A 15,588-nucleotide genomic window follows, 5' to 3' on the forward strand; every position below is an offset into this window, starting at 1 on the left:
TGTTCCCGGTGTTACCTGTGGCTCAAACGGAGAGGTAAGTTTTTGAATGGGTGTAGTGTGTGCATTGTGCACCACACACCCTGTTCCCATTATACAGCAGATACAGTATGCTTATGCTACCACCCCTTGGCATATGCCAGGCACATATACTATCCTTACCAAGCTAGACACATATGCTGCCTGCGGAGCACAGCATAATGTAACACCCACAAATCAGGTGCCGGAAGTTAAACTAATTGTGGTTAGCTAAAATAAATCAGGTTCGGGTGATCAGAGCGGCGGACCTGCTTTACCCCACAGACACAATGACAGCACACATAAATCAAGATCCAACTCCATTTTATTATTAAATGATAAAGGCAACAGTGATAGCATTGTTCAGTAAATAATAACCAACAACCTCAATAATAGCAGGTAAATTGCGGGAACAGGTGAGCAAACTGGCGTCTCTATATAACACAGTCTCATATAACCAGCGTCGACAATAAAGCAAAGCAGGTGAGCAAGCTTGCGTCTCTATGTAGCACAGTCTCATATAACCAGCGTCGGCAATAAAGCAGAGCAGGTGAGGAAGCTGGCGTCTCTATGTAGCACAGTCTCATATAACCAGCGTCGACAATAAAGCAAAGCAGGTGAGGAAGCTGGCGTCTCCATGTAGCACAGTCTCATATAACCAGCGTTGGTAAATAAGCAGGTGAATCGCGGGAACAGGTGAGCAAGCTGGCATCTCTATGTAGCACAGTTTCATATAACCAGCGTTGGCAAATAAGCAGATAAATTGAGGGAACAGGTGAGCGAGCTGGTGTCTCTATATAGCACAGTCTTGTATAACCAGCGTTCGTAATAAAGCAGGTAAATTGCGGGAACAGGTGAGCAAGCTGGCATCTCTATAAAGCACAGTCTCATATAACCAGCGTTGACAATAAAGCAGGTATATTACGGGAACAGGTGAGCAAGCTGGCGTCTCTATATAGCACAGTCTATAAATACCTGCCTTAAATAAGCACACAAGAATATCAGCTTTCACAGATACTGCTGGATGGAATTTGCATAACCAGTCACTAGTTAACCCGCATTTGTAATATGAAACAGCACACAGTAGTATTAACTTGAAGAAACACTGGTGGGCGGAGCTTGCATAACACAGTCAATAATCGCCCGCCTCTGTAGCAGTAAACAGCACACAGCAGTATTAAATTGAATGAACACTGGTGGGCGGAGCTTGCAGAACACAGTCAATAATCACCCGCCTTTGTAGCAATAACAGCACACAGATATATTATCTTGAATAAACACTAGTGGGCGGAGCTTGCATAACACAGTCAATAATCGCCCGCCTTTGTGAAGAAACTAAGCACACAGGTATAACAACTTTGTCAGGCACTACTGGGCGGAGCTTGCATAACACAGTCACTAATAAACCAGCATTTGGAGAATAGCAGGCCGTTGCATAAATCAATATATATATATATATATATATATATACATAAAACCGGGATAGGCGGCACTCACGGACTTTTCAGAAGCTAAATGACCACAAGAGCCTTCTAGCGCTTTACATTTCGGTTTATTCAAACCTTCATCAGAAGCAATATACATCTTACAAAAAACATACCTTTATACACATACAAATCACCACACGTGCAAAATCTCCGGAGCCCCGGAAGCGGATATCCGGTTACGTCATCTCACACTGACACGCCTGCCCAGATGATGACGCTTCCCGGCCACTGTGTACACCATCACCATAGTAACATCTACAAAATACATGAAGAGTTCCGGATACACTGTTAAAATATCATGAAACATGATGTGTATCGGCATAATAACTATGCTATGTTCACTTTAATAACACTTATATGTAGCAGTAAAAAATTCTTGCTGATCATAGTTAGACAAAGTTAAAACAAGGTATAAACAATAAACTGATGCCACTGTGTTCCTGAATGTTTAAACAGAGGGATGTTTTTTGCTTACAGATGTTCATATCTTTATTTATTTTTATAAAGGGAAGGCTGATTTATAAGAAGCAATTAAAGGATAGTGACTCATTTAAACCAAAGGTAGACACCGTGTTTAACAAGTGTATCCACCGTGCCTCTCTCTGAAGTAACAGCCTTGCTCTATCTCCCCCTCGCTTAGACAAAGGAACATGATCCAACATTTTATATCTCAAAGAGGACAAATTGAGTCTACATTCCTTAAAATGTTTGGCCACTGGCTGATCAATCTGTTTACCTTCTAATATCTGTTTGATGGCACTCCTGTGCTGGGTCATTCTTTCTTTAAATTGGCAGGTAGTTTTGCCAATGTAATATAACCCGCACGGGCATCTCAAGCAATATATTACAAATCTACTAGTGCACGTTAAGACATGTGATATCTTAATACGTTTGCCTGATTGCGGATGCAAAATATAATCACCTGTTTCCAAGTACAGACAAGTGGTGCAACCTGTGCATTTATAGTTACCAGGCTTTTTCGTAAGAAATGTAGTATTGTTTTTACTATTAGAGGCAAACGATGAGATGTCTGTGTGTACAACCATATCACGTATGTTACGACCACGTTTGTAACATGGTAGCAACCTATGTGCCGACAGGCTTGACAGGCCTGGATCTGTTTGAATGATCGGCCAAATTCTTTTTGCCGTACCAATAATTTTCTGACTAGAATTGGTATATTGTGTCACACAAACCATAGCTCTATCAGTATTTTTCTCAGATCTGATTGCAGTTGGAGCGGGCGGTGTTTTTAATGCCAGTGTCATTGCTTGTTGTAACAATGTATTTGAGTATCCCCGTTGTAGAAATCTGTTAGTTAATGTCTGCATTTGTTTTTGCTTATCATCCGCATCACTGCAGATGCGGTGAATGCGGAGATATTGTGAATATGGAAGACCATTTATTAATGGTCTTGGATGATGACTAGATGACATTAGAAGACAGTTTACATCTGTGGGTTTAGTGTATACTGAAGTAACAAATTTACCACTGTTTTTAGTGATGTTAACATCTAAAAAGTGGATATTATCCAATTGTATATTATAGGTAAATTTTATAGACTCATCTATGGAATTAGCATGTTCCATCATTAGAATAAAGTCATCTTTAGAGCCAGTCCAAAGCATAAATACATCGTCGATGTAGCGTGTATACATCGCGATGTATGGACTGAACCGCATATCAGAGAAGAACATTTTTTGTTCGACGTCAAACATAAAGGCATTTGCGTATGCAGGAGCTGCGCAAGAACCCATTGCGCAGCCCTGCAGTTGCCTAAAGAATTCATTATTAAAGAGGAAGTAGTTACGATGTAAGGTTAACCAAATTAAGGACATGAAGAAATTCACATCTGGACCTGTAAAATGTGCACTACTTTGGATCAAAGCTTTAACCGCTTGTAGCCCTCGATCATGAGGGATACTCGTGTATAGGCTAACTACATCGGCTGTGCAAAGCCAACATTGATCAGCAGAAATGGTATTGCATTTAGTTTCTTTAAAAAAGTGGCGGTATCTTTTAAATATGTTGCCTGATTTTGTATTACTGGTTGTAAAAAATAGTCAATATATTTGGCTACCTGTGAATACAACGACTCCCTCGCTGAGATAATAGGCCGCCCTGGCGGTGATACTGCATTTTTATGCAGCTTGGGAATCGTGTGTAATACAGGTATACGGGGTGAGCTGACAATCAGGGCTGATGATGTTTTTGTGGAGATAACTCCCCCTTCTGTTGCCTGATCTAATAACACCTGCAATTCTTGCAAATATCCCTGTGTAGGATCAGATGATAGCTTAACATACACATCAGGATCGCCCAACTGGCGATATATCTCAGCTTTATAATCGGCTATGTTCTGAATCACTATGCCCCCACCTTTATCGGCGGGGCGCACAGTAATATCAGAGTAGGCCGATAAATCCCTTAAGGCTTTGCGTTCAGCCGCAGTTATATTAGAGGAAAATTGATCTATTTGCAAAGCACATTCATCAATGCAGCAGGATATGGTTTTAGTAAACGCTTTTATAGCTGAGTTATTAGAATAGGGATCGAACTCTGATTTGGCCACAACAGGACAACCAGTTGTTCTCACAGGTTCATCTCTGCATTTATCATTAAAAAACTCTTTTAGACGTAGTTGCCTATTGAAACGGCTTAACTCAATTTTGCTTTCAAATACCTTATGTGTGTTCGTGGGCACAAAATTAAGTCCTTTAGACAGAACCTTGATTTCAGTCTCTGTCAATGTTCTAGAAGATAGGTTAAAAATCACTTCTTGGTTTTTGAATTCTTGCCTCCTCTCCCTCTGGCATTGCTTGCCGCGCCGCGTTCTTGCTCTGCAGGGCTGTCTCGTTGGGCCCTGGTCTGCATCCCTAAAGGGACCCGTGTTGTAGCTTTTCCTTTGCTACCAGTGGGTTGATCAGAGTCACTGTTGGTACCTCCACTGGAAGTGTCACCTTCTGCCGGAAAACGGCGTCTCCTTCTATAGTTACTCGTCCGAAACGATTTTTGCGTGCCAGATGGATTATTGGCCCAAATGTATACCTGGTTCTGTTCATAATCTTTAACAACAGTATCATGTTTCTTGATCTTGAATTTTATGAGATCAGATTTGTATTTATCCACTTGCTGAGCCAGGTACCAACAGTGACTCTGATCAACCCACTGGTAGCAAAGGAAAAGCTACAACACGGGTCCCTTTAGGGATGCAGACCAGGGCCCAACGAGACAGCCCTGCAGAGCAAGAACGCGGCGCGGCAAGCAATGCCAGAGGGAGAGGAGGCAAGAATTCAAAAACCAAGAAGTGATTTTTAACCTATCTTCTAGAACATTGACAGAGACTGAAATCAAGGTTCTGTCTAAAGGACTTAATTTTGTGCCCACGAACACACATAAGGTATTTGAAAGCAAAATTGAGTTAAGCCGTTTCAATAGGCAACTACGTCTAAAAGAGTTTTTTAATGATAAATGCAGAGATGAACCTGTGAGAACAACTGGTTGTCCTGTTGTGGCCAAATCAGAGTTCGATCCCTATTCTAATAACTCAGCTATAAAAGCGTTTACTAAAACCATATCCTGCTGCATTGATGAATGTGCTTTGCAAATAGATCAATTTTCCTCTAATATAACTGCGGCTGAACGCAAAGCCTTAAGGGATTTATCGGCCTACTCTGATATTACTGTGCGCCCCGCCGATAAAGGTGGGGGCATAGTGATTCAGAACATAGCCGATTATAAAGCTGAGATATATCGCCAGTTGGGCGATCCTGATGTGTATGTTAAGCTAGCATCTGATCCTACACAGGGATATTTGCAAGAATTGCAGGTGTTATTAGATCAGGCAACAGAAGGGGGAGTTATCTCCACAAAAACATCATCAGCCCTGATTGTCAGCTCACCCCGTATACCTGTATTATACACGATTCCCAAGCTGCATAAAAATGCAGTATCACCGCCAGGGCGGCCTATTATCTCAGCGAGGGAGTCGTTGTATTCACAGGTAGCCAAATATATTGACTATTTTTTACAACCAGTAATACAAAATCAGGCAACATATTTAAAAGATACCGCCACTTTTTTAAAGAAACTAAATGCAATAACCATTTCTGCTGATCAATGTTGGCTTTGCACAGCCGATGTAGTTAGCCTATACACGAGTATCCCTCATGATCGAGGGCTACAAGCGGTTAAAGCTTTGATCCAAAGTAGTGCACATTTTACAGGTCCAGATGTGAATTTCTTCATGTCCTTAATTTGGTTAACCTTACATCGTAACTACTTCCTCTTTAATAATGAATTCTTTAGGCAACTGCAGGGCTGCGCAATGGGTTCTTGCGCAGCTCCTGCATACGCAAATGCCTTTATGTTTGACGTCGAACAAAAAATGTTCTTCTCTGATATGCGGTTCAGTCCATACATCGCGATGTATACACGCTACATCGACGATGTATTTATGCTTTGGACTGGCTCTAAAGATGACTTTATTCTAATGATGGAACATGCTAAATCCATAGATGAGTCTATAAAATTTACCTATAATATACAATTGGATAATATCCACTTTTTAGATGTTAACATCACTAAAAACAGTGGTAAATTTGTTACTTCAGTATACACTAAACCCACAGATGTAAACTGTCTTCTAATGTCATCTAGTCATCATCCAAGACCATTAATAAATGGTCTTCCATATTCACAATATCTCCGCATTCACCGCATCTGCAGTGATGCGGATGATAAGCAAAAACAAATGCAGACATTAACTAACAGATTTCTACAACGGGGGTACTCAAATACATTGTTACAACAAGCAATGACATGGGCATTAAAAACACCGCCCGCTCCAACTGCAATCAGATCTGAGAAAAATACTGATAGAGCTATGGTCTGTGTGACACAATATACCAATTCTAGTCAGAAAATTATTGGTACGGCAAAAAGAATTTGGCCGATCATTCAAACAGATCCAGGCCTGTCAAGCCTGTCGGCACATAGGTTGCTACCATGTTACAAACGTGGTCGTAACATACGTGATATGGTTGTACACACAGACATCTCATCGTTTGCCTCTAATAGTAAAAACAATACTACATTTCTTACGAAAAAGCCTGGTAACTATAAATGCACAGGTTGCACCACTTGTCTGTACTTGGAAACAGGTGATTATATTTTGCATCCGCAATCAGGCAAACGTATTAAGATATCACATGTCTTAACGTGCACTAGTAGATTTGTAATATATTGCTTGAGATGCCCGTGCGGGTTATATTACATTGGCAAAACTACCTACCAATTTAAAGAAAGAATGACCCAGCACAGGAGTGCCATCAAACAGATATTAGAAGGTAAACAGATTGATCAGCCAGTGGCCAAACATTTTAAGGAATGTAGACACAATTTGTCCTCTTTGAGATATAAAATGTTGGATCATGATCCTTTGTCTAAGCGAGGGGGAGATAGAGCAAGGCTGTTACTTCAGAGAGAGGCACGGTGGATACACTTGTTAAACACGGTGTCTACCTTTGGTTTAAATGAGTCACTATCCTTTAATTGCTTCTTATAAATCAGCCTTCCCTTTATAAAAATAAATAAAGATATGAACATCTGTAAGCAAAAAACATCCCTCTGTTTAAGCATTCAGGAACACAGTGGCATCAGTTTATTGTTTATACCTTGTTTTAACTTTGTCTAACTATGATCAGCAAGAATTTTTTACTGCTACATATAAGTGTTATTAAAGTGAACATAGCATAGTTATTATGCCGATACACATCATGTTTCATGATATTTTAACAGTGTATCCGGAACTCTTCATGTATTTTGTAGATGTTTCTATGGTGATGGTGTACACAGTGGCCGGGAAGCGTCATCATCTGGGCAGGCGTGTCAGTGTGAGATGACGTAACCGGATATCCGCTTCCGGGACTCCGGAGATTTTGCACGTGTGGTGATTTGTATGTGTATAAAGGTATGTTTTTTGTAAGATGTATATTGCTTCTGATGAAGGTTTGAATAAACCGAAACGTAAAGCGCTAGAAGGCTCTTGTGGTTATTTAGCTTCTGAAAAGTCCGTGAGTGCCGCCTATCCCGGTTTTGTGTATTTCGTGAGATTTCACCTTGGATGGCACCAGGCATGCTGTTTATTCACATTGAAGTGAGTGCCGAATATTTACTATATATATATATATATACATACATATCTCACTTCTGGTGTCTCTTTCAATGGGGGGCCTACCCCCTTTTAAACAGGTACAGGGTTATACATATGCAGGGCAGTGGTTAATTAAGGGGTGCCTACCCCCTTTACTTATATGTGGGGCACTTGAGATGAGGGGAGCCTACCCCCTTATATAAAAATTGTCATGTGGGGCACAGCTGAATTAAGCGGAGCCTATCCCCTTTTCTATAATATCCTCCCCTTTTGCAGAGTGGTGCAGCGGAAGGGTTGCAGGGGAAAACACAAATATAGGGGAGCATCCCCCATTTTACTAAATATGTTTCCCAATATGCAGAGTCTTGCAGCGGAGGGCATTGGCATAACAGAGAGTGGCAGCGGAAGGGTTGTAGCTGGTTCTCACCCCTAGCTGCAGCGCTTCTGCCTCCTCCGATCTGGTCCCGCTTCTTCACTCCTTCTGCCGGCGATGTCCTCTTCTGCTCCGGTCCCTGGCGTCTCCTCACCGCTGGTCAGCGCCTTCCTCCCACCGCTATGACAATCCACGCCATCCTTCTCAGCAGCCCAGGGTCCTCTTCTCCAACTGCGGTGCTCTCCGGTCAGGCAGCCAGGGGTCCTTGCAGGGGTCTTTAAATCCGGGGTCATCTTCCGTGATGCCTGCGCACCCGGTGTCCTCCAGGTGGGTCCCGCGACTTGGTGGAGCAGCTGCCAGGGAGTCCTCCGTGAGGCCGTCACTCCACCCGCACCTCTTCAGCTGGATCCGCAGCGGACATCTTCACTCGTCCCTGCGATCCTCTCGTCACTGGCAGGCAGCGGCGATGATGGCTCGTCCTCCACAAGGGATCTTCACTCCCGGCCAGGTCTCCAGCTCTTCTCCCGAACCCTGGACCCTTCAACTTCGATGGGACGGCGGCGTCCAGGATCAGCAGGCAGTCTTCACCCTCTGGTCGGCACTCCTCTACTGGCAGGTAAGCGATCCGATCCCAGCCTCCTACTCTCGCCGCCAGCCTCCCTCCTCCGCAGCACAGTCTTCAGCAGCTACATGGAGCTGGCTTCTCCGGACTCCTTTCCCATACACCGGGCTTTTTTTTTTTCCCACTGGGGTGCCTCTTTTGTAGTGGTCTCTCTCCCTGGACCTCCCCTCCCCTGGGTCCCGACTGGCTCCTTCAGCCCAGTAACAGCCCACCCCAGGATATTTCTGCCCTGCAACCTGGGGGGGGCCTATCAGTGGGGGCCCAGTTTCCCAGGCTGTGTTGTTGCTAGCCAGGGGGGGAGAATCTTCTACCTAACGTGGCACCAAATCCCCTCTCTCAAGCTGACAGGGGGAGCAAAGTTAAGCCCTGTTCTACCCTGGGCTTTGTAGTTCCTCGATCTAAAAAAACCAAGGGGATCTCCATTTTTTTATAACTTCAGGGTATTATAATAATATGTTTCTTTTTAAGAAGTTGAGATTCTTAAAAAAAGATTAAGCACTTTATCCACTGGACATTTTTAGGCCACCTGTCCCTCCTTATCCAGATCAGGATTGAAAAGCAGGAATTTTTGGGACATCCAGCACTAACAACCATCAGTTGCCATCAACTGCGAGCTTTCTTGTAAAGAGATGTGTGTGTGGACCTTAGTGTTTTGGTTCTAATTTTATCCTCATGTTTTGTTTTGCAAAACCACTCTCAAGTGTATTGGTTTTGGTTTTGTGTCTGGAATGAACACATTTTTTTTATAAAAACAACTAAAATCATGTAAGTTTTGTAAATTTTGCAATCCAAAAATCTGAATTCCAAACTGCAAAAATTTCAAAATGGGACACGGTTTGGGTCAAATTTCCTCCGTAGATCCAGACCAGGTTTTGGTTCGGTTCAGATCCACAAAATTTGCATAAATTTGGATTTCTGGAGAACTAAATATCTCTACTCTTTAGCAATCCTCCATTTTTTTCCAGGTTGTATCTGATAGTCATTTAGGCACAAAGGAGTTGATTCTGAAGGGTAAGTTTAGTGAGCTCTGTGTTTGTCCCATGTTTGGACAACATTAAGCACAGATGTGATCGACTGGACACAGGTGAGAGCTTTAAAAGGAAATATTTGAATTTACTATGCTCCCATGTTTGATTGGATTGTGTTTTCTGATGGTATATGCAGTCGTGTTTGGCAACCATGTTTGCTGTGTGTGCTGTTTGTCAAACACTCCCGAACATAAAGCATGCATAGGCGGGCGCAGAACATTTTATTAGGGGATGCACCATCGGAAGGGTGCTTAACACCACCTACTGGGCATGTCCAACACCGCCTTTTGGCACTCAATACAATAAAAATCACATACCACAAGGGGCGTGGACATTGCAAACGGCCAACTGTTTCTAATCACTCAAAGAGCATTCCTTTCCATTCCATATGCACCTTACCTATATGGTGGTTTCTCACAACAGGGGACCTCTGAAGAAATGTCCTCCCTAGACAGATAGCGTCTTCAGTCGGTAATCACTATTCATATAGGAAAATAAATGGTCCAGAAGATGCCTGTTTGTGTAGGAATATAACCAAGATCATCATCATGCAACAGAGGTTCACCCAGACTTGTGTCACCTTCTGTCCCCTGTGTCTCTAAGCCACACTATCATCTTCTCCCTGTGTCTCTCAGCCACACCCTCATCTCCCGCCTACACCTCTAAGCCACACCATCTCCTCCCCTCCCTGCGTTGTCTCTCACCCCCACCATCATACACTCCCTGAGTCGTCTCTCACCCCCACCATCATCCCCTCCCTGCGTCATCTCTCAACTACACCACCGTCTCCCTAACACGCATCTCTCACAATCCACCTCACTCTGTGCCTCTCAGCCTCCCACCCTTCACTCTATCTCTCAGCCTGCCCACTTTACTCTGCATCTTTCAGCCTCGACCTCCCTTCATTCTGTGTCTAATGCCACCTACAGAGAGTGCCCACAGTAGTAGTGCCCCTTACACAATGCAAACAGTGTTTTTTTCCCTTTATGCAATGCCCACACACAGTGGTTTTGACCTTACACAATGTCCATAGTAGTAGTGCCCCTTACACAATGCTCATAGTTATTCCCATTACACAGTGCCCATACTTTTAGTGTCACCTAAACAATGCCCATAGTTGTTGTGTCTTACACAATGTCCATAGTAGTAGTGACCCTAACACAATGCCCAATAGTAGTGCCAATTACACAATGCCCATTTTAGTAGTGCCAATTACACAATGCCCATTTCTAGTGCCCCTTACACAATGCCTACTTCTAGAAGTGCCAATTACACAATGCCCATTTCTAGTGCCCCTTACACAATGCACATTTTAGTAGTACCAGTTACACAATGCCCATTTCTAGTGCCCCTTACACAATGCACATTTCTAGTGCCCCTTACACAATGCCCATTTCTAGTGCCCCTTACACAATGCCCATTTCTAGTGCCCCTTACACAATGCCCATTTCAAGTAGTGTCCCTAACACAATGCCCATTTCTAGTAGTGCTTCTTACACAATGCCCATTTCTAGTGCCCCTTACACATACTTGCCTACCTGACCCTCTCCATGAGGGAGAAAATGCTCTGTTCCTGGCCTTTCCTGGTAATGTATGATTGCCATCACCTGTGGTGAGCTAGTTAATTGATAAGAAAGGTGTTTCACCACAGGTGATGGCAATCATACATTACCAGGAAAGTCCAGGAACAGAGCATTTTCTCCCTCATGGAGAGGGTCAGGTAGGCAAGTATGCCCTTACACAATGTCGATTTCTAGTAGTGCTTTTTACACAATGCCCACAGTCCTGAGTGTAGACAGCAAATACTTACTTATTCCTCGCTCCAGCGCCGACCGCCTTCTGAACTACGGATCTCCTCGCGCTTGTTGCTATGGGAGAGACGTCTCCCTTCACACACTGCGGGGGCCGGAAGGCGGAGCTCAGGAGTGGGCTCCGGCCTCCAGCAGCGGCTGCAGTGCACGAGGTGGCGGACGTGGAGAAGCTGGAGGAAGGGAATCGGCATGCTGAGTATCATTGCGTGTGTGCGGGGGGTGCCGGATATTAGGGGGTGCCTGTGCGCACCAGGCGCCCCCTGTGCGCACGCCTATGAAAGCATGCACAGATCACTGTGATCTGTATGGTTCTTCTCTGTGTGGAAAGTAAAAAAGAGTGTTTAGAATCAGGAAACAATGTTGTGTGGGGTCCCCCGCCCACAAGCATGACCAGCACCAGGCTCTTTGAGCCGGTCCTGGTTCTAAGAATTCAGGGAGAAATTGAGTAGGGTTCTCCTGGATTCATTGAACCAGCACAGTCTCTTGGATCAGTCCTGGTTCTAAAAATATGGGAAAAGACTTACATAGGGGTCCCCCATATTTTTAGAACTAGCACCAGGCCCCACTAGCAGGTGGAAGGAGGGGGGGTGATGCCAAAGCTAGTGGACACACTTGATGGAGTCCTGTGGCCAAAGCATTAACCCACCTTAAATTGTCAACCCAGGCAGGGGTTTCCTGGGGAACTGGACCCCCAAGAAAGGGCCCTTCCCACCAGGGCACCTCAGGCCTGGGCTGAAGCCTGGAACTATCCCCTGGGCTGTGGTTGTTGATTGATAGCTTGCATTTTGTTTGTTTTGAAAAATAATATCGTCTTTTACAGAGGAATACAGGTCCTAGCAAGCCTCCTCGTATGCTGGTACTTGGGGAACCAAAAGTACCAGCATGCAGGGCATTAGGGACCCACTGTTTAACTTTATTAGAATAAATATTTAAATAAATAAATATTTAAATAAAGACATGAAAGTAAAGGTTTAATACACATACTCACCTATCCCTAGTATAGATCACGTCCACTTGTCCAGTAGAATAGTCGCTGCCTGTAAAAAAAAAATCCATATAGACATTTCCCTGGTGAAAATCATGTCCTCTTTGTTCCATATAGGCATTCAAGGGTTTAAAAAAGAAAAAGAAAAAAGAACACCCGAATCAACGGACTAAGGAGTTTCCAAATAGGACTCCTCTTCACGAATGCCGGGCTTCACGTGACTGCAGTCAATCGGATATCCAGCAGCCCGCTGATTGGCTGTGTGTGACCAGACTGTCAAACACCCCTTCCTCCATTGAAAACAATGGTGGGAACTACTACATTGACTTCAATGGTGGGAACCGACAGGGCCGTAACTAACTGCCTTGCACACAGCGCAGGATGACCTGGGGCACAATCAGCAGTAATCTATACTAGACAGTGCCGATGCCTGAGTGTCAGCTCCGCCTCCCACCTCCCCAAGCCGGAGCTCAAAGTGCAGCTGCAGGAAGTCGAGAGTAATGTCCCCCCACCCCAGCCTCATGGACTGAGCCGCGGCCCGCTGCGCGACTCTGCCAGCATTATTGCCTGCCCCCCCTCCGGTACCTTACACCAATCTCCGGCACCTCACATATGCAGGAGGAAGACGGGCGCTGTGAGCAGGGCAGTCAAGAGCCGGGCTGGGCCCAGGTACTTTCCAAGGGGCGTGGCCTAATCACAGAAGGTGTGGTCATGTACTGTGAGAATAAAATACTGAAAATATAGTATTTTAAGCACCTTCATGGCCACACGCAGCCCAGTAAACAGCAGCATGTGCTAGGCTGAGGAGAAGAGATGCAGCTGCTGCTGCCAGGTAAGGGGGAGGAAACATGGGCCCCTACTGGACCCTCACTGGGCCCCTCCATCAGACCTGGGCCTGGGTACTTTGTACCCTCTCCCCCCTTCTCTCGACACCACTGGCTGGGAGATTCTCTGCTCCCTGCTCTACGGCTGTCTCAGACCCAGCTCCACTGTGCTCCCCACCATTGCTACATCCACATCCTTCCTGGCTCCTTCTGTGTGGAGATGACCATGCTGCATAGGGGCTATCTGAAGTCTCCAGGCTGGAGGGGGCCACGCAGCTGCTGAGGGAGCTCCGGCCCAAACTGGAAGATGGAGGTGGTCACCAAACAGGTGCGTGGCTGTGTATGTGGGAGGGACTGGAGGACTAAGAGCTTTGAGGGGTTAGAAGAATATGGGGTGTATGTGAGGGACAGGGGTTATAGGGGATTAGGCTAGGGGTTATGTGTGTGGTGATAAATGGGTGGCTGTGTGCTGCAGGATAGGGCTCCCAGGGGCAGGGCCATAACTACGTGTGTGCCAGGTGTCGCCCTGAGGGCGCAACTGGCCACATCCTCGTGACTTTACTCAGCAGCATTGTAATGGGTCAAACTGACTCATTAGAAGCCGCCTGAGCGAGGAGAAGAGCAGCTCCGGGGGCAGGGGAGGAGAAGGGGTACTCGGGAGCCACAGCAGCGCACTGTAATTTACCTCATGTGTAAAAATGGGGACTGTCTGCTGTAATGTGTAAAAAGGGAGACTGGCTGCCGTAATGTGTAAAAAGGGGGACTCTGCCTGCTGTAATGTGTAAAAAGGGGGACTGGCTGCCGTAATGTGTAAAAAGGGGGACTCTGGGGGTCATTCCGAGTTGATCGCTAGCTGAAAATGTCCGCTGCGCAGTGATGAAGCAAAAAACTGGCACTTTTGCGCATGCGTAGGCGGCACAATGCGCACGCGCAACGTACTTTCACAACGGAAGTTGCAGTTTTACACAAGGTCTAGCGAAGCTTTTCAGTCGCACTGCTGGAAGCAGAGTGATTGACTTGAAGTGGGCGTTTCTGGGTGTCAACTGACCGTTTTCAGGGAGTGTTCGGAAAAACACAGGCATGCCAAGAAAAACACAGGCGTGGTTGGTAGAACGCAGGGCGTGTTTGTGACATCAAATCCGGAACTGAACAGTCTGAAGTCATCGCAAGCTAGGAGTAGGTCTGAAGCTACTCTGAAACTGCACATTTATTTTGTGTAGTCGCTCTGCGATCCTTTCGTTCGCACGTCTGCTAAGCTAAAAAACACTTCCAGAGGGCGGCAGCTTAGCGTTTGCATGACTGCTAAAAACTGGTAGCGAGCGATCAACTCGGAATGACCCCCTCTGTCAGCTGTAATGTGTTAAAAGGGGGACGCTGTCTGCCATAATGTGTAAAAAGGGGGACTCTGTCTGCCATAATGTGTAAAAGGTGGACGCTGTCTGCTATAATGTGTAAAAAATAGACGCTGCCTGCCGTAATGTGTAAAAAGGGGGACGCTGTCTGCCGTAATGTGTAAAAAGGGGGACACTGTCTGCTCTAATGTGTAAAAAGGGGATGCTGTCTGCCGTAATGTGTAAAAAGGGGGACGTTGTCTGCTGTAATGTATAAAAAGTGAGCGCTGTCTGACGTAATGTGTAAAAAGGAGACGCTGTCTGCCGTAATGTGTAAAAAGGGTACGCTGTCTGCCGTAATGTGTAAAAAGGGGCTCTACCTGGTGTAGTGGCGCTACTGTGCGGCATAATTTGAATAATGGAGACTACTATGCACCATAATATGAACTGGTATTATTTTGTGGCCACACCTCTTCCCCATGAAGCCACACCCCTATAAAAAAATTGCCCGTTTTGCATAAGAGGGGGCGCTGATGCAGTTTCTTGCACACAGCGCTAAAATGTCTAGTTATGGCACTGGGAACCGATACATTGTAGTTAATGATGGGAACTACAACTTTATTAAAGGTCAATGGTGGTTGCCATTCCAGATGTCTGAAACAAATGGAATGCAAACAGAAAGCTAATGTGTGCATACTCTGGGTCATATACAGCTATACATTCGCATTGCCAAAGTACTCAGAGACCCTACATTAGGTGCAGGAAATAAACTGAATCTGGCATCCCCTTTGCATCCATATGTAAGGTTCTGTAATAGGTAGTAACTCAGTAAACATGCCTACCCTACACCCTTAGAACATTTCTCTTACGTGTGTACATCCCATTGCCAGCCAGTGAAAACCCATTAACACCTATTCAGCCATTGCAAAGAAACAATCAGCATCCTTATGACATGTGC

The sequence above is a fragment of the Pseudophryne corroboree genome, chromosome 5, assembly GCF_028390025.1.
Source record: "Pseudophryne corroboree isolate aPseCor3 chromosome 5, aPseCor3.hap2, whole genome shotgun sequence".
Lineage (NCBI taxonomy): Eukaryota > Metazoa > Chordata > Amphibia > Anura > Myobatrachidae > Pseudophryne > Pseudophryne corroboree.